This window comes from Kogia breviceps, chromosome 5, assembly GCF_026419965.1.
Source record: "Kogia breviceps isolate mKogBre1 chromosome 5, mKogBre1 haplotype 1, whole genome shotgun sequence".
Taxonomy (NCBI): Eukaryota; Metazoa; Chordata; class Mammalia; order Artiodactyla; family Physeteridae; genus Kogia; species Kogia breviceps.
The window spans coordinates 30,751,233-30,774,571 of NC_081314.1; the positions used below are offsets into that span (position 1 = coordinate 30,751,233).

Below are 23,339 nucleotides of genomic sequence, written 5' to 3' on the forward strand. Positions count from 1 at the left end.
GCTTAGTAACTCAAAAAGCCCAGAACTGGACTGGAAATACTCTGCAGTCTGCCTTCTCAGGTGGAAACCCACAGGCCTCAGCCTGCCCTCACCAGGCAGTGATGATGGGGGAAATTGTAGAGTAAGAAAAAGAAGTGTCAACTGAAAAGAATTACACAACCTAAAAGTTGAGAATTATGATTTATTTCGTAGACAAAACTGAGGACTTAAGCCCAGGACACACCGTCTCAGATCACTCTGAGGGACTGCTCAGTAGAGGCAGGTGGGGAGCCAGGATACACAGGAGTTTTTGCAACAAAGACCAGGTAGTCTGAACATCAGAAGGTTGCTGTTAATTAAAGAAAACCAGACATCACAAGTTAATGAATTTAGCGCTTTTCTATGTATGGGAAGATGCAAGAGTCTGGGCTCACTGAAATCATTCCTTTGATATGCACCTCAGCTCTCTGGGGCCAGTATTCTGTGCTTTTTCATCCTGAGTCTCCTCAGGGTGCACCATCTGGGTGGCTACAGCAGTTGACTGCTAAATGGCGGGCATCCTGTTTCCATCCTGAGTTCCGTCAGGGCTCACCTTTGGGGTAGCTCTAATGTGATGGCTTGATGGCTGCAACATCATTTGTTTACTGATATGGCAGGCACCATTTTTTCACTGACAGAAGTCATTACTGGGTATGGGAAACAGCAGTTAATAGATGAAAATATGACCACCCCTACCCTTACCCCCACTCCTGTATCAGAAAACATTCCAAAGAAGACATTTCTCCTCACATCCTCCATGCTATGGCTTCTGTAGCTATTGAGATACACAAAAGGGCAGACTTCTAACACAAGAAGTCACATCCACAGATTTTCTCCTGATCTCACTCCCTAATGGACCAAAAGGCCCACAGACACTGCTTGTTTCCTTAATTGCCCAAGAGTATTCCCTATGAAAATAAGAATTTTCTCATAAAGGTGGGAATGGGATATCGTTCTTCTCAAAAGTAACATCAATTGTTTTTCTCCTGGCTTTTTTCCGTTGAAGTCAGGATAGTTATCAATTTTCAGAGTATATCTTGTAGTTCAGGTTTGAGAAATTACAAGCTGATTCATTTGCAAACCCACATGTTAGCATTCCATGGGGTTACATACCTTTTTCCTCAGGCTAGTTAACCCAGTTGATTACTGCTTGTTGCTGTTGATGTCAAGGTTAGATCTTCAGCCTCCACAGGGTCTGATTACCTTTGCTGTGTTGAGGCCCTTTCTAAAATATGACCATCAGGGGGACCAGGCAGTGTAAACAGGTAGAAACATAACTTTCAGAGAAATTCAAGGCCTTTGTGAGAGAAGAGGCAAGGAGAAGACAACATGTTTTTCCTTTCTGAAAGCAAAATAACAGAAATTTTGGAAAAATCATAATACCTACCTAATTTTTTTTTTGCTTTTCCCCAACATCTTATTTTTTTAAAATTTGAAACACAGAGAAAAAGTTGAAAGAATTTTAAGTTAGTACCCGCATAAACACCACTTAGATTCTACCGCTAACATTTTGCTATCTTTGCTTCATCACACATCTAAGTATCTATCCATCCCTCTGTCTGTCCAGTAAAGCTGTCTTTCATTTTTGATGCATCTCCATCTTCAAAACCGGCACTACAGCATCTTCAGACCTCTCTCTGATCTCTGTTTCTATCCTCACATCTCCTCTAACTCCAACCCTCCTGCTTCTCTCTTATGAGGTCCCTTGTGATTACATTGGGCCCATTTGAATATTCCAGGACAATCTGTGATGTCTAGATCCTTAACTTAATCACAGCTGCAAAGTCCCTTTTGCCCTGTAAGGTGACTATCCATCTGCTTGGGCCACTATAACAAAATACCATAGATTGGATGGCTTAAACAACAGAAATTAATTTTTTCACAGTTTTTCCCAGAGACTGGGAAGGCCAAGAGCAAGGTGGTGGTGGATTTGGCTCCTGGTAAGAGTTCTCTCTGCCTTGCGGCCTTCTCGCTGTGTCCTCACATGGCTGAGGAAGCAAGCTCTCTCTTAAAAAGATACTAATCCTGTTGGATCAAGGCTCTACCTTATGATCTCATTTACCTTAATTACCTCCTAATACGCTTTATCTCCAGATACAGCCACACTGGGGGGTTAGGGCTTCAACATATGAATTTTGTGGACGGGATACAATTCAGTCCATAGCAATAACATACTTATAGGTCCTGAAGATTATGACAATGAGGGGGGAGCATTATTCTATCTACCACAGTATATATAACTTTTTCATTTTTAGCATTCTCTAAAGACTTACAGTCAGGTGAAAAGTAGGGAGTCAACATATAGATGGCAACAAATGTTGATACAAAAAGAAAAGTCTAAGAGACTTCCCTGGTGGTCCAATGGTTAAAACTCCGAGCTCCCAATGCAGGGGGCACAGGTTCGACCCCTGGTCAGGGAGCTTGATCCCACATGCCGCAACTAAAGATCCCACATGCCACAACTAAAGATCCTGCATGCTGTAACGAAGATCCCTCATGTCTCAACTAAGACCCGGCTCAGCCAAGTAAATAAATAAATAAAATAATTTTTTTTTTTTTTTTTAAAGAAAAGTCTAAGGACTGAGCCCTGGGGCACAGCTGGAGATCAGGGAGATGAGGAGGAACCAGAAAAAGAGCACCAGGAGGAGCAGCCAGCAAGGCAGGAGAGGAGGAAAGGCAGCAAGTGTGGAATTCCAGATGGTCAGCTGGATGTCACTGCTGCCGACAGGTCAAAGAGATGAGGGTTGAGAGTCGCCCACGGGTTGGGTTTAGCAAAGTGGAGATCACTGGGTACCCTGTCTGGTGGCGTGGTAGTGGGGAGTGCCTGGCTGGCGTGGCTTCAGGAGGGAAAGAGAGGACCAAAAGAAGGTTTAAGTAAGTCTGCAAGTGCTTGTTGGAAACTCCTCCTAACCACCATGATTCAACAGGGCCACTCCTGAAGGCATCTTCATGGTACTGATGTCCAGAATCCCGATAGTACTACCTGCACACTTCCCTTCTTCCTTCCTTCTTTCCTCCTCCTCTTTCTTTTTTTTTTCATCTTCTTTTTCACTTATTTACTTGTTCTTTCCCCTTTCATTCCACAAACACATATAAGCCCCCATACTTTTGAAACGAGGATCCACAAAAGGGTAGCGTGAATTACCCAACAGGAAAATTCTTTCCCTTTCTTAATAAAATTTTTCATTTTACCTTCTCCTATACTTGAAAATGGAAATATTCTTAAATTTCAAAACAAGTTGGTTTTATCTGCCAAAAGCACAGTTAGTTGCAGACATTACTCTAAATAGTTTTACATGGAAATATCCTTGTTATATAGCTTTTAAAAGTAATTTTTTAGTGAACAGAAGTTAGATAGCAATATGCAAATAATTTATATTATGAATTTTACTCACGTAAAAAGATAATCCATCCTTTTTTCATTTTTAAAACTGCCCTCAAAAATGAATGGGAAAGAAAAAAAAAGAAAAAAAAAAGAAAAAGTAAAAAAGAAAAGAAAAAAAAATGAATGGGGAAATTTCATGAATGTTTCCACTTTTCTTTTCCAGAGTTTCACATTTCTGAATTTAATTCTTTCTGGAATTTTCCAAACTCTAGAATCTTCCTTTTCCTCATTCATATACCCACACCCTTCATTCTTTTTTTGGATTTCACTGTGTCTTCTCCTTGGCATCCTCATGATTTCTCTGTCCCAGGGTGGCTGACAATAATGAGGCTGCTTCCTATTCTTCTTTTAATCATTCCATCTCCATGCATTCTTCCCTTGCTGTCCATTCTGTGATTAGAATAATCTCATTCTTCTTTGCTAGGATAATTTTCTCACATCTTATGATTTCCTCTCAGAGACTTAACAATTAAAGTATTTCACTGAAAAATTCCTGGTTTAAAGAAAGGACACAAAGAATTTTTACCACCTTGATTTTTACCTGGCCAAATGTTATCATATGAACACCCAGAGCATTGTGTTTCAGTCTGGATACCACATCTTGAGAAGGACAGTGACGAATTAAAATATGCCCACTGGCGAGTAGTCAGGAGTTTGAAAACCATGACATGAAGAATGATTGAAGTCTCTTGGGATGTTTTGTTTGGAAAAAAGAAGTCTTGGGTCGGAGTGGGGTATGGGTAGTCAGATATGACAGATTAAGAGACAGTTTGGCTGGGAGGGGGACTGCCGCTATGGGCAGATGGGGCAGCTGTCCCAGGAGGATATTGGTGCTTGGAATGAGGGGGAGGGAGGTACCCAGAGGAAAACTGGGTGTTATTAAGTTTGGCCATCAGTAGGAAGAGCAGTCGCCTGTGACATGTATCTCACCCATTCCCCACACCCACCTGCCATGGCTTTTGCTACTTCTCCCAGTTAGACCTCAGAAGTAGAGGTGGTTAATGGTCTCAAAGGACTGAAGATAAGCCCATAGCCAAAAATCATGGGACAATTTAAGAAAACAAGTACTGTGAGAGAACAACCACAAGCAGAACAACCTACAGTGAAAGGAGGAGACCTATTGACAGACAGAAACAGGAATCTTAATCTTAAGTAAGACATAGCAAGTATAAAACAAGAATTGGTGGTTTTGAAGGAGAGTCAACCAAAGATACTGGATATAATATAATTACCCAAATAAAGAATGGGTTGAAGAGCTGAACAGATGCCAAATGGATAGACTCTAGACCAACCCTTCTGTGCATGAGAGCTTGCTGTATGTATGTGCATCATAGCCCTGGAGGGGGAAGATGGATTATTCATCAATAGTCTCTAGAAAACTGGTTTCACCATATGGGGAAAACTAGGATGAGGTCTCTACCTTCTTCTATAAACAAAAAAATAAACTTTATGTCAGTTAAAAGTCAAATATGGAAGGTAAAGCTACACATCTATTAGAAGAAAGTGTAGAATATTTTTTGTGACATCAGAAGGGAGAAGGATTTCGTAAGATGCCAAAAAGTGAAAAATTATGAAGTAGGTAGTTGATGGAGTTAATGATAACAAAATTAAAAATTTCTGATACCATAAACTAAGTGAACAGACAGGTGATAGACTGGAGGTGACAAAGTGGTAATAACTGACACAGAACTATTTAGAAAATACAGATAACTCCTGAAAGTCAGATCAAGCAAAGGATATTGTAGCAATATCCTTCCCACATCCCTCGGCCCTCTTCTGGGTTCACCAGCAGCTGTGCTGGACAGTGGGTTCCCACCTCAGTGTGGGAAACTCTCTCTCTGGGTCTGAAGGTTCTCTAAGGCACTGTGGGAGATGCTCAGTTTATGTGCCCTGCAAACTGGAAGGGCTGGTGGCTGAATCTGCCCACAGGCAGCCCTCAACCAGTGAGGACCAGGGGATAGCCTATAAGTAGCGCAGCTTCCCCATTTGTTGGTGGGACAATCCTGACGAGAGTGTTCAGCATGGTTCCTCAGAGGGTCCCCGGCAGGACTGAGCCTCGGGTGTCCACAGCAGCAACTTCTCACAACCCACCCTTTTTTTGGTTTTCTCCTTCCTTTTCTCACCATCTTTACCCCCTCACTTGAATAAATGACTTACACTCAAGTCTTTGAGGGTCTGCTTTCAGGAGAACCCAAATCAGGATGGATGTAATAAGCATTTCACAGAAGAGGAAATAGGAAAGAATAACAAGCCTGGGAAAGACCCTCAACTTAAAGTGATCAGAGGAGTGAAAGCTATGTAGGGAGCTGCCACTTTACCCCCAAACATTTGGCAAACATTAAAACTTTGGATTTTTTAAAGTGCTTGTGGGAATGTGGAGAAGTGGACACGCTATGCAGGCATTCTGGAGAACAATTCACAGTGTTACGTGGGTTTGTGTATCTACACACCCTGCAGTCTCACAGATGCTCTCCTCTGCATGTGCCCCGAACAGACTCTCACACCCCCATCCTATCTGCTCTATGAATCAGTCTTCAGTGCTCCTGCTAATCCAACCACATTCCCCAAGTCCATCTCTCTCCTTTTTAACTTCTCTCCTCTGATACCCTCTCTTGCTTCCTCACATTCTGCTGATGACGTCACTTTTACTGAACTGAAAAAACAGAAGCAAACAGAAAATATTTCCATGCACTCCCATCACCGCATCTATCAACTGACCAGTAAGTGTGCCCTTATCCTCTGCCTTCCTCCCTTCCTACCCCTAACGCCCCCCGTCTCTCTCGCCTCCTTAGGAACCTGGATTGTGGGCTTCCCTGGTGGCACAGTGGTTAAGAATCTGCCTGCCAATGCAGGGGACATGGGTTAGATCCCTGGTCTGGGAAGATCCCACATGCCTCGGAGCAACTAAGCCCCATGCACCACAACTACTGAGCCTGCGCTCTAGAGCCCGCGAGCCACAACTACTGAGCCCATGTACCACAACTACTGAAGCCTGCGTGCCTTCAGCCCGTGCTCCACAACAAGAGGAGCCACCACAATGAGAAACCCGCACATCACAACGAAGAGTAGCCCCCGCTCGCTGCAACTAGAGAAAGCCCACGTGCAGTAACGAAGACCGAACACAGCCAAAACTAACTAACTAACTAACTTAATTAATTAATTAATTATTTTTAAAAAGAACCTGGATTTTCCTCTCTTTCTTCTGCATCGTCAGTTTTTTCCCTCCCTGTGGGATCATTCATGTCAGCATGCTGTTGAAGCCCTTATTCTGGTATGAGTACCGTGTGAGGACTTCCTACAGGAGGAAGAGGGAGAAGAGAAGGAGGGGGGAGAAAGGAGGAAAAAAGGAAAGAAAACTTCCCTCTTTTATACATTCCCCTCTATGTTCTGCTCCATTTGTATGCTCTCCTCTACAGCAACATTTTTCCAAAGAATTGTTTACAATTCTCAGCCTTCCCCTTGACTGGGCCCATCCACGTCATCTGACACAATTGATGGTTTCCTCCTCCTCCTTAAGCCCTTTCTTCACTGCCCCAGGGACCCTTTTCTTTTGCTAGGTTCTTCTTCTCATGGCTTCTGCTTCTCACTTTCCTTTGCTGATCCTCATAGCCTTTCCAGACTCCATATGTTGCCCTGTTCTCTTTCCAGCCTACACTCACTCCCTAGGTAATCTTAGCTTTAAAGATCATACATGCCAGGATGACTTCCCAAGTTTCTCTCCAGCACAGACCTTGATCCCAAACTCCAGAAGCCAACTACCTACTTGACAGCTCTACTTGGATGTCTAATAAGCATTTCAGACTTAAAACGTTCAAAACCAGACTATGATCTATCACTGAAAACTGTTCCATCCCTGTTTTCTCCTTCTTCTAAGTAAATGGTAACCCATCCTTCCAGCTGCTCAAGTCAGAGCTCTCAGGGTCACCCTTGATTCTTCTCCTCCTCTCACACCCCCCCATCCAAGCCATTTGCAAATCTTACTGGCTCCACCTTCTAAATATGCTGTGGCATTCCCACCCCTTCTCCCTACCCCCTCCACTACCACCCCACCCAAGCACCATGGTCTCTTCCCAGGACCACTGCAATAACATCCTAACTGGACTCTCCCTCTTACCCTTACTTTTCTCCAGTCTGTTCACCCAGCTGCCGGGTGTCTTTCTTTTGCTTTTTTTTTGGCCGTGTACGGTATGTGGGATCGTAGTTCCCCAGCCAGGGATCGAACCTATGCCCTTTGCAGTGGTAGCATGAGTCTTAACCACTGGATCACCAGGGAAGTCCCTGCCAGGGTGTCTTTCAAAAGTCAGTCAGATCTTGTCATTCTTTTCCTCATAACCCTCCCCACTTCACTCAGAATGGAAGCTGAAGTCCTTACTGTGGCCCACAGGACTCCTCCTTCTGATTTGACTCTGGCTTCCCTGTGATCTCACGTCTTATCATCCTCTGCTCATTCACTCTGCTTTAGCTGCACCCACTGCTCTCCCTGGAACAGCCTTGCACATTCTCACCTCAGGGCCTTTGTACTTGCTGTTCCTTATGTCTGAATGCTCTTTCCCCCCATGTCAGCACGGCCTGCTCTCTCACTTCATTCATGTCTCTGTCAAATGCCACCACAGTCTTGGAGGGGCCTTTCCTGGCCCCTCGATCTGAAACAGCATGCTTCATTGCTCTCTGTCCTCTTATCCTGAATTATTGTCTTATTTGTACTTATCATAACCTAGCATTATATATTTGTTTATTTATTCTCTCTTCCTACTAAAAGAAGGGAAGGGACTTTGTCTATTTTTGTTCATGCTGTATCTGCAGAACCTAGGAGTATGGAGCATAGAGTAGACACCTGATGAACACTTGTTGAATAAAGGAATTAACAGACACACAAATTGAGAACTAAAAGATTTTCATCCCAGAATTTTTCATAACGACAAAAAACTTGAAACAACCTCAATGCCCTTCAATGAGAGAATGGAGAAATAAAATGCAGTCTAAGCAAAAAGAATGAAATATTATTCAGCTGCTACAAGGAATAAAAGATAGATAGTTAGATAAATAGATTGATAGATAGGAGATCCATCTACATCTATATATCAGCATGGATAGATCTTAAAGAGAAGTTGTTAAGGTGGAAAAGTAATAAACAGGATGAGATACAGAGTATAATACTGTGTGAATACTGAGATTGGGAATGGAGGATAGAGGAGAAAATTTTTTTAAGAAAAACAAGTGAAAAATAAAATGCAGTAAGATAAAATAAGGGTTCTTCATGGACCAGTGATGATAGTGTGTTATAAACTGAGGATTTTGTTCAGTTCAGTTGTATGAGAAAAAAAAAATGAGTTGTCCCTGGGCAGTATTTGCTTAACTGGGGGATATGGGACAAGATTCCTAAGGGCTACAGGTGAGACCAGCGGGGCCTGATCAGATTAGGGAAGGCTTTGTGGAAGCTGGGGGACTTTCATGCACCCCGAAGGATGGAAATGCTATAAAGAGAGAGAAGTAAGAGGGCATGCCGGTGGGACAGAAAGACATGACCAAAGTCCCAGAAGGAGGAAAGCTGAAGATACAAGAGACAGAACTTACCAGCCTTAGCAGATGGTTCACATCGTTGGGGAAGGGGTAGAATCAAAAAAGATAAAATTAAAAATCAGATGGTAGAATGTCTTGGATAAAGCTACGGAGTTTAGACTTGATTCTAGCACTAATAAGATTAATAAATTTTTATATTTATTGATACTATATGTCAAAAAACTTTTTATAAGTGCTTTATGTTTTATTTCATTTAATTTTCACAGCAACTCTGTAGCATAGACTGTAATATTACCCTTATTCTAACTACGAGAGAAATAAGACAAAGAATGGTCAAGTAACGTGCCCAGTGTCACACAACTATTAACATGGAAGCCACGATTTGATTCATGCAGTCCGATTCCAGACTTCCCACTTTTTAAAAAAATTTTTTTATTGGAGTAGAGTTGATTTACAATGTTGTATTAGTTTCAGGTGTACAGCAAAGTGAATCAGTTATACGTATACATATATCCACTCTTTACTTTAGATTATTTTCCCCTATAGGACATTACAGAGTATTGAGTAGAGTTCCCTGTGCTATACAGTAGGTCCTTATTAGTTATCTATTTTATATATAGTAGTGATTTATGTCAATCCCAATCTCCCAGTTTATCCCTCTCCCTTTTCCCCCTTGGTAACCGTAAGTTTGTTTTACCTCCCACCTTTTAACCACTGCGCTAAAGCTCCTTCAGTAAGCAACGTAATGGACATGGGATTTTAGCCAGGTAGATTTGCCAGACATGTGCAGAATGGCTTGCTGGGGGCAGAGACTGTAGACAGTCTGGAGGAGGAGAGTGTGCTAATGTCAGTGTGAGCTGACAGAGAACTGACCAGCATGCTGCCAGTGAGATGGGACAGGAAAGGACCAATGGGATAGCCAATCAGGCCACAAGTTTGTATTGTTGCCCTACTGTGTGCTAGGCATTGGGCTCAGCTTGGCTCTGGGCTCAATATGGTGAAAAAGATGGACACAGGTAATTAACTAACACAGGTAATTAACTGAGTGTACAAAGTACTACCAGGTAAGGAATGTAGGGGCCCAACCTAAGAAGGAGGAGGGACATGTATTCTTCATATGTAATTACAGTTGACCCTTGAACAAGGCAGGGATTTAAGGGTGCCAATGCCCGTGCAGTTGAAAATCCATGTATAACTTATGGTCAGCCCTCTCTATAAGCGGGTCCTCTGAATCCATGGTTCTGCATCCTCAGATTCAACCAATTGTGGACAGCGTAGTATTATTAATATTTACTATTGAAAAAAATCCAGATATAAGTGGACATGTGCAGTTCAAACGCACGCTGTTCGAGGGTCAACTCTACAGCTTTTTTTACTAAAATAAAAAATATTACGCATGAAGTAGTCTTACGGTTTCATCACCTTGAAAACATAATTTTGAAAAAAAAGCACTGTTTTCAAGTGTCTCTCCATAACCCAAAGATAGAATAACCCTTAAGAAAACAGATGCCCTTTTTAATTTTAATCATCTTTTATCTGAAAAAGCAAAGGAAGCAGTTTAATGGTCATGTAATTGGCAGATATAACTAGAACTATCAGAGATAATCTGGTCCTGGGATGCACAATTATGTAGAAATGTAGGGTCTGTGTTTGTGGATAATGAATGTGTGATCTTCAAGTAGGTTTTAGAAGTCAGCATGACTAGACATCTTAACTGGAAGATCAAAGGTACAATTCAAGAAAATCCATCTCCAGGCAGGGGTTGCCCAAGGCGTAGCAATTTTTATGAATATATACATTCACGCGAAACATACCCTTAGTAGATTATTTGAATCCCTTAGACACCCTTTTATTCATAAAATGTAAATGCACTGCTATGAAGATGACTGTAATATCTGATACCTATGTAGACATTTATCTTCTGTTTTTCAGTGCAAGGATGCTTGTGAAATATGTGTTCCTACAAAGCTGTGCTTAAACAGTATGTTAGCAATGCAAATCAAATGTTCTCCGCCACCATCTTCTCTCGCTAGGATATCATGGAATCTTACCCCTTCCCCTGCACGTTCAGAAGGAGCCTTCAACAAGCAGATCTGCGTATATCACCTGTCCACCTTAATATCCTTTATTGGCCTCACCTTGCTCTTAGCCATGACCTGGGAGGTCCTTATGACCTAGTCGCTGCTTCCTGCCACCCTTCACTGCGCTCTGTGGTCCTAATCACTCTGTACTCCAGCCATAACCATCTCTTAATTCACCCACACTTCCTCCACCTCAGGGCCTTTACACAAGTGTTGCCTTCTTCCTGAAACAGGGCCCCCACCCCCAACTCTCATCTTCCTGCTCACCCTTTAGTTCTCAACCCACACGGCACTTCCTTCCTGTGTATGTCACTTACTATGTGCCAGGCAATCTTCTGGGCGAAGAGAAAATGTTCCTTCTTAATGAGTGGATATCCTAGCTGGGGAAAGCATAAAAGGAACATGTGTGAAAATATGCAATATGTCACAAGGCTAGATGTGCTAAGAAGAAGAAAACTAAAGCACAGTAAGGAGGAAGAAGCCAAGGTGGGGATAGGATTGTTACTTTAGACTGGTGGGCAGGGAAGGTTTCTCTGCTAGGGGACATCAGAGCAGAGACGGGAAGGAAGTGAGGGCATGAACAGCAGGTGCGGTTCCAGGCCCTGGAAGTAGGAGTGTCCTTGGTTTGTTCAAGGATGAGCAAGGAAGGCTGGGTGGCTGGAGCAGGGTGAGCGGCCAGGAGAGTGAGGGAGATGAGGTCCTCAAGGTAATGGGGAAGGGGCTACAGATCATGAGGGCCTGGCAGGCCAGGGTAAGGACTCCGTTCCCCCAGGTGAGAAGGGGAGCTGCTGCAGATGTTCGGCAGACAGGTCACATGATTTGACTTCTGCCTTTGAAGGATCCCCATGGCTTCTGTGTGGAGCATAGACAAGAGTAGAAGCTGGGAGCCAGTGGGGAGCCTACAGGATATGCACAGGTGAGAGGTGGAGGTGGGTGGGGCTGAGGTGCTGGGGGTGCAGTGAAGTAATTAGATTCTACATGTATTTCAAAGAGAGAGCCGACAGCCTTCTCTGAACCCCTCCCTCAAAACTGGGTCAGACCCCCGTGTCATATTTTCTCATTGAACCATTGACCTGGCACTCATTCAGTTGGTAATTCTATAGTTTTTGTGTGATTATGTGGTGGGGTAACATTTGGAACTATTCATGTGGACTTTCTGCCTCAGGGAGAGTGGACCTCTGAAGAAAAGGGGTCTTTTCCTAGATTTTGAGATTTATTTATTTATTTGTTTGTTTACTTATTTATTTATTTTCTTCCTTTTTAAAATTGAAGTATAGTTGATTTACAGTGTTGTGTTAGTTTCAGAGGTACAACACAGTGATTCAGTTATACATACACATATTATATATATCATATATATATATTTATTCTTTTTCAGCTTCTTTTCCCTCATAGGTTGTTACAAAATATTGAATACAGTTCCCTGTGCTATACAGTAGGTCCTTATTGTTTATCTATTTTATATATAGTAGTGTGTGTCTGTTAATCCCAAACTTCTAATTTATCCCTCCCCACCCCTTTGCCCTTTGGTAACCATAAGTTTGTTTTCTATGTCTGTGAGTCTATTTCTGTTTTGTAAATAAATTTATTTGTATCTTTTTTTTTCTTGATTTTGAGATTTAAAAGTTTAGGCCCTGTCTGGAAGGGCCTGACAAAGGCAATAGGTTTGGAAGAATACGTGATGAGGCGAGGGAAGCGAGGCCTCCCACCTTCAGAACGAGCTGGGAGTGCCCAGGTTAGCGGCTCATGGGTGAGGAGAGAAAGGAGGAGAGCGATGGTCCAGGTGGGCCCCTTAGACCAGGCTTGTGCCCATTTCCTCCTAAACCAAGGCCTGGGGCAAGGGAGGGAGGAGAGTCTCCCTTTAGAAACTTGGCGTGGGGCAAGATCTCGAGGTCTTTGGGCCTCACAAAGGCCTGGCAGGGCCTGGGAGCAGTGCACACGCCTATTTGTCTACAGCATGATGGAAATGTTCTATATCTGTCCTGTCTAATATGGTAGCCACTAGCCACCGTGGCTCTTGAGCACTTGAACTATGGCTAGTGTGACTGAGGAACTGAATTTTTAATTTTTAAAATATTTCAGTTACTGTAAATTTAAATAACCCCATGCAGTCACTGGTTACTGCACTGGATAGCACAGCCCCAGGTGGAGCAGAGAAGTAGAAGATTTAGGCAGCGCCACAGTTTCCTGAGGCCCCGTATGCCATGAGAACTGCAGGTGGTCCCTATATGTACCTAAGAAGTTCCTGGAAGTTACTGACAGCTAAGCCCAGAGGAGCCTGCAGTCAGGAATGCAAGGCCCAGACGGGATAAATATGTCTCCGTGGAAACTAGCGTGGAAAGATGATGGCTGAGATTAGATGCCCGTGTTCACCAATATCTTGGCCCCAGTATGACCTACTCTCCCTCCATTTCCCTTAGAAAGAACTGCAGGGAAAAGAGGAGACCTACCTGAATTGATGAAACTAACTTTCCACTGCCTGGCAAAAGAAGTCCTTTTAATGAAAAGTTAAAGTGAATTACGAAGACTATGGAGAGACATATCTTGCACACTTCACTTTGTAAACTGAATATAATTATAACAGATATATAGCTAGAGCTCTCTCTGTATAGCTATATGCTACATAATTAATGTCTATCTGCTCAACTGAATGATGAGCACCATTGGAGCAGGTGTAGCAGTAAAGGAATGTTTTTGGCTACAAATAAAAGGAAATATGACCACAGAAATGTGAAGAATTTGAGGTTTGTGTTTTTCACATAAGAAGTTCAGTAGAGGGCAGTTGCTGACAGGTTCACAGCTCCGTGATATCAGGGATGGTGTCTCTGTTATTTTCCCTCATGGGTACCTCTACTCCAGCCATCATATCTGCATTCAAGGGAGAAAGAAAGGGAAGGTATGGCTCAGGCTGTGTCTGTCCTATCTCCCCTTCCTCCAGAAGACTTTCCTTCACAGCTCATTGGCTAGAACTACCTCACGCAGCCTTGCTGCAGAGGGAGGCTGGGAGGAGAGGAAGAGAATTGTCTTGACTGTCAGAGACCAGCAATGATTCATCAGTGGTGACTGGCTACATTTCTGCCCTGAATAAAAACCGGGGTGGTGTCAGCAGGGAAGAAGGGAATCACTAAGAGTGCAAGTGAACTAACGACGGGTTTCTACATCCAATACTCGGCACTACACACATCTCAAATAGGAATTCAGTTCTAAAGCCAGGATTTAAGGTGGAAATTGCATATAGTTAAAATTGCCCTTGAACACTTCCTTGGGATTTTGCTAGGTTGGAGGCCAACATGCCATCTCTTTAGAAGCCCCCACTGTCATTTTTACCCCAACATTGGAAGAGATCACTGTTTGAGCAGATGAACTAGCTAGCTTGCATTAGGGTCTGTAGTGTTTCAAGAGTAGGATCCCTAAGTAATAGATCACGTTCAGCGCAGCAAAAGATACTTTTACTGTGAGAGGCACAGGAACCCCTCACGCCAAACTCATTAAATAAACTGGTGGGTAGAAATGTACTCACTATTTAAACAATCATCCAAACTCATTAAATAAACTGGTGGGTAGAAATGTACTCACTATTTAAACAATCATCCACACACCATGAAGTATATGGTCTAGAGAAATGGTTAGGAGCCTGACTCTGGAACCAGACTGCCTGGGTTTGAAGACCTGCTCCGTCACTGACTAGTTAGTTCTGTGACCTCGGGCAAATTACTGTATATAATCTCTCTGTGGCTCAGTTTCTCAGCTGTGAAATGGGGATAATAGCGGCCCCAACCTTAGTGAGGTGGTGATGAGAGTTAAACGAGTTAATACAGGGAAAGCCTGTGAGTGGTGGGCCCATGTTAAGTGCTATGGAAGGTTTAGCTGTTATTACTGTTGTTACTCCATAGCTGTACTAACTCCTTTTAAATGCATGTAGGAGCTACTCCCCAGTGAAAGGCATTCAGTATGTATTTGTTGAATTAACAAATTCTAATATTTAAAGTATTTATATGCCAGATTAATATTCAAACAGCAGTGGTTCCTAACGCTGTCACCTTAGGACCTTTAGGACCTTTGAATCTTAATTACCTTGTCTTAGGTGAAGAAATGCAGAAATGCGGGTGGGGAGGCAATGCTTCCTGTGATGGGAGATATTTAAAGGAAAACTGAATCCAATCCTTGGTAATACAAATATTCATCCTAGGGTGGTCTGTGTAAGTAAGTATTCGGGTATTTGAATCATTTAACCCCTCCATGCCTTGGTCGAATGAAAGAGCTGGACTAAGTGTTTTGCAAGTGGGTTCCTAGAAGTGTTAATAGTTGTCCTTAAATAAATTTGGGAAACCTAAGGTCAAGGTCAAGTGAAATAGATTCCTGCTGTCTCTTTTCTCCCTGCTGCATTTATCAGAACCTCTGGAGTTCATTTGTGTTGTAATTCTGAAGGAATATATAGGATGAAGTATTTTCCAAATTTGACAGCAGAATCTTTTTTTCCCTTGCTGCGGAGCATCTTCAATAAATGCTGTTCTATAAATGGTGGATGCCTCTGAGATTCCTTCCACCCATGTCTAATGAAGGTTAGTAGGATGGAGGTGGCTTTTAACATGCAATTATATAGTTTGAATCCCTGAATGGTGATTGGTGAATGTCCACACTAGGGCTGGGTTCTCATCTTTGCCTGTACGTTGGAATCACCTAGGGAGATTTAAAAAATACTGAGCCGCAGGCTGCATCCCCAGGGATTCTAATCTACTTGGTCTTGGTGTCACCTGGGCATTAAGTTTAGCATCTAAAAGCCCCCCATGTGATGCTAACGTGCAGCCATGGTTGAGAATCACCATGGGCTAGGAGAAGATTCCTCAGCTGGGACGGGTGGTAACCAGGATTGGGAAAGACAGAAAGAGGAGACGTGGTGAGGATGATGATAAGGACCTTAGAGAGCCTGGGGGAAAGTTGTGTGAGAGCAGAGACCGGCTGAGAGGTGATGGGGGACGGTGTGACCATCACAGGTAGGAGCTACATACACGTGTGTCCTTGGGACCGCAGCCAGTGAAGTTCACACCTCCCTAAAGACCAGGCACAGACACACACACAAATAAAAATCTCAGAAACAAAAGCAAGTAGCCTGGCCTGAACGGATGGAAGCAGACCATATTAGCCAGAAGAGCCCCAACTTCAAGATCAAGGTCACACCAAGGAGACTTCCCTTAGAACTCCAAGTGTTAAAAAAGGAGGTCTTTGGATTACAGTTAATTGTCTCATGAGAGATCCTGTTTGCGAGTTGCCTCAACTGAAGCCAGTGTGCACCCTGTTTCCTCCCACTGCAGGGAGATTTATGGGCCGTGAAACCCTCTCATAATTCCTGGGGGCACTGCCTGCTGGCCTCCATGGGACTCAGAAAGAGGAGGAAGTCAGGAGCAAATGGACTAGGGCTGTACTTGCAGGACTGCTCAGCTGTAGGATGAGCCCAGCAGGAGGGCACCAAATAGCCAAACCTGTATCCATAAGAGAAGAGTAGCTCAGTCCCACCCAGATTAGCTTTGCGGCGAGTGAGTGCATCTGGTGGGGACATCCTAGCTCCAGATGTTTCTAAGCCAAGGTGGACAAACCTATGCCTGCCATCCTACACTAATGACACCGGCAAGTGTGGCCAGACATCACTAATCAATCATGGTGCCGTTTTATGATGAGCTTGGGCACAGCCTCAGGGCGCTTCACAACACAGAGCGTCCAAAAGCTACCACCAGGGGATCAGAGGTAGCACTCAATTACCATCCCGGGCCTGGGCTTAATTATGCTCAGAGTGATGTGGGTGGCAGCACTGTGTAGGCAACAAGGTCCCGTTTGTTTATTTAGTCGTCCTGATATTGACAAGATTGAAAAGATAGAAATCTGTGCCTAGCATTGTAGTAAAGCATGGGGATACAACAAGTGAATACAACAGACATGGCCCCTACACATTAAATAGCCATACATAAACCTAAACATATAAATACAAATTGTAATGAATGCTATTGAAGATTTGGAAGGCTAACAATTAACACGTTTCCCCCCCACCAACCCCTGCCATCACTACCGCCCTCTCCCCTTGGTTTAGAAACTGAAGAGGCACAGAAGGAGATGCAGATAAAAGTATCATCTTCATTGCTGAGAAGGGTATGGCTGGAGTATGGCCAGCTGGGCTTGTTAATGTCCTGAATAGGATTTATCACCCCTCCTCCCGAAAACCTCAGGCCACAGGGGCTAAGCCTGTCCCATCAAGCCTACCTCGCTGGTGTAGAAGATGTCCAGACCAGCAACCTCTGCAGGTGGAGGGACTGGCCAAGCAGGTGTTCCTTCTCCCAAACCCACCAATCAGAGGAGTCACTGCTTCTCTGCTAGGGGCAGGGCAGGAGGTCGGGAGTGCTACTGTAGTGGCGGTCCCCTTACTTGGAAACCTGAGGCATGTGGCATAAGTGATTCCCCCCTCCCACATACACACAAGGGCTATAATAGGAAAGTAAAGGATGGATGAGGGATATAGGAGGATGACTCAATTAGGATCTGGATTCTAGGAAGTCTCCTTTGAGTGTGACACTAAAAACAAGCCCCCAAGCAATTTGGTTTCAGAACCCAAACTATTTACCTTCAGGGACTAGATCCTTCAGGACTTAATGTTAAGATGCTGGGTTTTTTCTTAAGAACAATGGCACAATATTGAAGAGTTTAGGCAGGGGAATGACAGATCAGTTTAGCGTTTTCAAAAGCTTACTCTGCCAGCCACAGGAGTGGTGGGAGATAAGAGGTAGGGTTGCCAGAATTAACAAATAAAAATACAGGAATTTTTATTGAATTTGAAATTCAATTGAATTGAATTTGAATTTGAAAGTTGAATTTGAAATTCAAATTAGCAACAAATAAGCATGCCCCAAATATCATATGGGACATACTTATGCTTAAAAGAATCGTTCTTTGTTTATCTGAAATCATCGCTTATCTGTTCGCCCAACTTTAACTGGGTGTTTAGCATGTTATTTGGCAACCCTAGCAAGAGGGGAAGAAGTAGAGAACCCAGCTAGGATGCCATGGCAGGAACTGGTGATGGTGCAGATGGAGGGACAGGGTAGATACCAGTCCTGCTGTGGAGGTAGACTCTTGGTGATGGATTGATGTGGTGGGTGAGGGAGACTGTCTGGGGTCAAGGGTCACTCAGATTCCATGGGAGCCTTTGGATGGACAGAAGTGCCAGTCCAGCCAATGTCACAGAATGGGAATAATATTAGTTCTGACATTCCAGTCTGCTGGTCTCTTCTAAAGCTGTGCACCCTATGTAGCCATGCTTATTACAGTATTTACCTCTTTATTTTTATTTTTTTGGAGATTTTATTATTTTTTAATTTATTTTATTTTAAAAAGTTTTTGGCTGCATTAGGTCTTTGTTGCTGTGCACAGGCTTTCTCTACTTGTGGTAAGTGGGGACTACTCTTCATTGCAGTGGCTTCTCTTGTTGCAGAGCATGGGCTCTAGGCACGTGGGCTTCAGTAGTTGCATCACTCGGGCTCAGTAGTTGTGGTGCATGGGCTTAGTTGCTCCACAGCATGTGGGATCTTCCCTGACCAGGGATCAAACCCATGTCCCCTGCATTGGCAGGTGGATTCTTAACCACTGCCCCACCATGGGAGTCCCAATATTTACCTCTTTATTAACCAATTTCAATATAATCTGGTGTGGAACCTGAGACACAGGAAAAGTGCCTTGGGCACTGCCAAATAAAAGTGGCATAAACACTGTGCAGTCCTAGCATTGCTGTGCCTAGGATGACATTGCTTATCACTGAGAATATTATTAAAAGCCTCTAAATTCAGAAGACAATGAAATTAGTCCACCAGCGGGAGGATTACTGTGTTCTGGTCTTCTGACTGTGTGACTCTGGACAAGTCACTTAATGACTCCTTGATTATGTAAAATGTGATATAAATGTAACCTGTCCTATTATGTGGCTGTTATGAATATTGTATAAATTACAAATATGAAAAATACTTTAATAATATTCAGATTCTATTATGGACAGAATGTTCACAGCCTCCAAAAATTCACATCTTGAAGTCCTAACCCTCAATGTGATGGTATTTGGAGACTGGGCCTTTAAGAAGTAATTAGGGTTAGATTAAGTCATGAGGGTGGGGCCCTCATGATGAGATTGGTGGCCTTATAAGAAGAGGAAGATCTCTCTCTCTCTCTCTCTCTCTCTCTCTCTCTCTCTCTCTCTCTCTCTCTCTCTGTCTCTCTGTCTCTCTGTCTCTCTGTCTCTCTTCACACATGCACATTGGAAAGTCCATGTGAGGACACAGTGAGAAGGTGGCCATCTGCAAGCCAGGAAGAGAGTTCTCCCCAGAACCTGACCATGCTGTTCCCCTGATCTCAGTCTTCCAGACTACAGACTGTGAGAAATAAATTTCTGTTGTTAAAGCCACCCTGTCTATTCCACTTATGACATTCCAAGCTGATTAAAATAGGCAATATTAATTTTACAAAAGTAATTAGGTATAAGCAAGCAAGAAATAAACAGCAAGGCAAAATCTCTTGCTATTTTTAGTCTGCCAGTGAATGTGCTGAATCTGTAAGCCAGACCACCTCACGTGTGGTCTCAGGTCTCGAGTTTTGAAGTGAAATACATGTGTGTATTTTCTTGTGTTCTCCTTTTCCACGTCCCAAACACACACATTAAGGGCAGCCTTGAAAAGGAGATGTCACAAAGGGCATTAGTGTGTGAAGAAGGGGAAAGGGAGCTTTGTTGCTAGGAAACCAGGGAACCAGTTTAGTTCAACAGCCACTAGGTGTTTAGGGAGTGTGTGAATTGTGCTGACTGCACGTATGTGAGCATGGGGAGGGGGAGGGAGCACTTCTCTTTTAGCACTAACTAGAACACTGGAGCAGCCAGCCGTCCAGTCAGAAATTTGGCTTTGATATCAGATGTAAAAACAAGCTGGATAATGTACTAACACAGTAAGTCTTTCCATGACTAGAGACAGAAACCCAGTTCCAATAGGGAATTTATTATATAACTGGGAAGTCCAGGGGTGGCTATTTCTTTGGGCAGGGCTGAAGCCAGTGACTTGAGTGATGTCATTAGCTTGCTCTCTCTCTGGCTCTCTCTCTGTGCAGTGGTCTCATTCTCACTGATTTTATTTTTCCGTCCCTAAGGGGGCTCCCTGCTGGTGGTAGGGAAGGGGTAGTCTGCCTTCAGGGAAGTCCAGGTTCCTGTGTCTCAGGGAACTACCTTCAGGCAAAGAAAGATCTTCCCTTTCCCATGAACCGTGTATAAAATCACATGCAAGGAATCTGATTAGCTCTTCTTCGATCAGAGGCTCTCCTCCTGGACTGATTACCGTGGCCAGAGTAACAGAATACTCTGATTTGTAGCCCCACCAAAACCATATGGACTAGAGAAAGGCAATTCCCCAAAGAAAAATGGGATCCGTTACAAGAAGTTGAGGGAATGGAAGTGGGCAAATCAAAATAGCTGATACCCACCACAGTACTTGAAAAGACATCTACAAGTTTGCTGTGACTTTTATCCGTATGGGAACTTTTACAAAAATTATTTATGTAAGATACCTACTGACTTTTACTGGTTCCTATACCCAGAAAGTCTAGTGTATACCTTGGCCTTGGGATTCAAAAACGTCATCTAGGGCTTCCCTGGTGGCACAGTGGTTGAGGGTCCGCCTGCCGATGCAGGGAACATGGGTTCGTGCCCCGGTCCGGGAAGATCCCACATGCCGCGGAGCAACTAAGCCCATGAGCCATGGCCGCTGAGCCTGCGCGTCTGGAGCCTGTGCTCCGCAACGGGAGAGGCCACAACAGTGAGAGGCCCGCGTACCGCAAAAAAAAAAAAAAAAGTCATCTAGAACTGGTTCGCTCCATCTTTCAGCTCTACCTCATGGGGAGTTCATTTAATTCCCAGCCGGTTAGGAACTCTTGTCTTCAATCATTCTGTCAACAGTCTCAAAAGAAAGAAAGAACTCTTTCCTGTAGCTCCTGGACAAGTCTGGGATCCACTGATTGTGACCATATTGTGTGAGTCATGTCCCATCCCTCAACCAATCCCAGGGGGATCTGGTGACGGGTCTGAGTCATATGTCCACTGCTGGTGTGGGGAAGAACCTCACTGGAATCACACTGCCTGAAAATGAGGAGGAAGGTTTTCATAAAGGAAATTCTGTCTTCTCTTATGAAATAAAAGTAGGAATGGATTTTGAGTAGCCAAAGAAAGAAACAGAAGACCAACACAGGCATTTAGATGAATTCTAATGTTCCATTGTTACTTATGTGAACATCCTTGTACATAAATATCTGTTGATATCTCTCATTATTTCTTTAAGATATGGTTTCAGTTCTGTTGCTGCATGATAAACCACCTCAAAAAAAGCTTAGTGGCTTGAATCGTCAACAGTGATCTATTTCTCACGATTCTGTGGGTTGATTGGGCTCAGCTGGGAAGTTCTGGTCCACGTGTTGTAACTGGAGTCCCACATGTGGCTGCATTTGGCTGAGTGCTTGGCTGAGACTGTATCATCAAAGATAGTCCCTCCTTAAATTAGGAGGGTGGCATTAACATATCCACACTACTATATATAAAATGGATAACCAACAAGGACCTACTGTATGGCACAGAGGACCCTACTCAATATCATGTAATAACCTATAATGGAAAAGAATCTTAAAATAAAGATTAGATAGATATGTATAACTGAACCACTCTGCTGTACACCTGAAGCTAATACAACATTGTAAATCAACTATACTTCAATTTAAAAAAAAAAAAAAAGGAAAGGGAAAAAAAAAAGACAAGTGTCTCCTCCTCTGAGGTCCCTCTCCATCTGGCCTCTTATCATTCCACAGTGAAAACTGGGCTTCTTTACAGCACATTGACTGGCTCCCAAGAGGGAGAAATGGAAACAATCCATTAAATCTCTTAAGGTCCAAGCTTGGATGTCCCAATCTATTACTTGTGCTTCTTTCTGTTAGTCAAAAGGGCCAGCCAGATTCAAGGGGAGAGAGGGATAAATATACCTAGAAATGGAAATGCTGGGTGAAAGATTGTATATATTTGCTATTCATAATACAAATTATCAAATTTTCCCCGAGAAAGGTTCTACCAATATGCAACCAGCCCCTGCAGCGGTGTGTAAGAGCATGTATTTCTCCACGTGAATGCCAACCCTCAGCAGTTACATAGATTTCAAAATAAAGGGCCTTCCCTGGTGGCGCAGTGGTTGGGAGTCCGCCTGCCGTTGCAGGGTCACGAGTTCATGCCCTGGTCCAGGGGGATCCTGTGTGCCATGGAGCAGCTGGGCCCATGAACCATGGCCGCTGGGGCCTGTGCATCCGGAGCCTGTGCTCCGTGGCGGGAGAGGCCTCAACAGTGAGAGGCCTGTGTAATGCAAATAAATAAATAATTAATTAAAAATAAAAATGTGGTTTATGCAGATGTTGTGTCTGGAGCTCTAGCACATATCTCAGACCACAAAGACAAGGGCCACATCATGCAGATGACAGGGCCCTGGCCTGGGAGAACTCTGTGTGCCTGAAGACTTCATGAAACAGAGCTGTTACACTAGCTTAAATGCCTGCCTCCAGACTTTTACCCAAGAGAGAAATAACCCAGCAGCAAATAGCTACCTGGAATCCAAATTTTTAAATGTTAATATTGTCAAATTTTTCTCATTTTGTTTTTCTTCCTCATAAAAGTTTGAAAGTGCCAGTTTCCATATAAAGATGTTTTCAAGTCTTAGGATGAATAATAGCTGTAGAGACAGTTGGTTTATTATGCTAAATTTATCAATTTAGTACAAAGGGAAGATTGCTATTACTGGGACTGGAAGACACCCCTGAGGTTTAGAAACAGTCTTATTGGCTATTAGGTGGAGAACTATAGCTTGACTTTTACAAGGAAAATGCCCTTGGAGGTTCTCTGCTAACAGCCCTCACTTCCAACTTACAGCTGAAGACACCATCTCCCAGAGAGCTTCATGGAGCCTGACTTAATGGACACAATACATCTGGATTGCAGTCTGGTTGTGCCCTGGTTGCATGTCCTGGGTAAATCAGATCTTCTTCAGCCTCAGTTTCCTTACCTGTAAAAGGAGATAACATTCATATCCCACAGAGCTGGTATAAACATTAAACAAGCTTCTATATAAAGTGCCTTACACAATTCCTGGCACAGAGGTGCTCAGAAACAGTCCTTCCCTCCCTCTATTGACCGTTCACCCAAGATTCCATAGCACGCCGTCTTCCGTGTTCTTCCTCCTTCAGTTGGTGTGGGCTCATAACTGGTCCAAAAGGACTGTTTGCTGAAGCATATG

General features: G+C 43.4%; 1 long non-coding RNA gene across 3 annotated transcripts; it reads right to left on the bottom strand.

The window, feature by feature from the left end:
* Positions 1-266: 266 nt before the first annotated feature.
* Positions 267-23,083, bottom strand: LOC136794317 (uncharacterized). Of its 3 annotated transcripts, none has more exons than XR_010840905.1 (4): positions 22,974-23,083; positions 1,132-1,315; positions 438-604; positions 267-328 (listed from the first exon to the last, which is right to left on the bottom strand). It is a non-coding gene; the product is annotated as an uncharacterized lncRNA (long non-coding RNA). The 3 variants fall into 3 exon arrangements; XR_010840904.1 differs by having other exon boundaries at positions 1,132-1,360; XR_010840906.1 differs by having other exon boundaries at positions 438-665; positions 1,132-1,360.
* Positions 23,084-23,339: the final 256 nt, after the last annotated feature.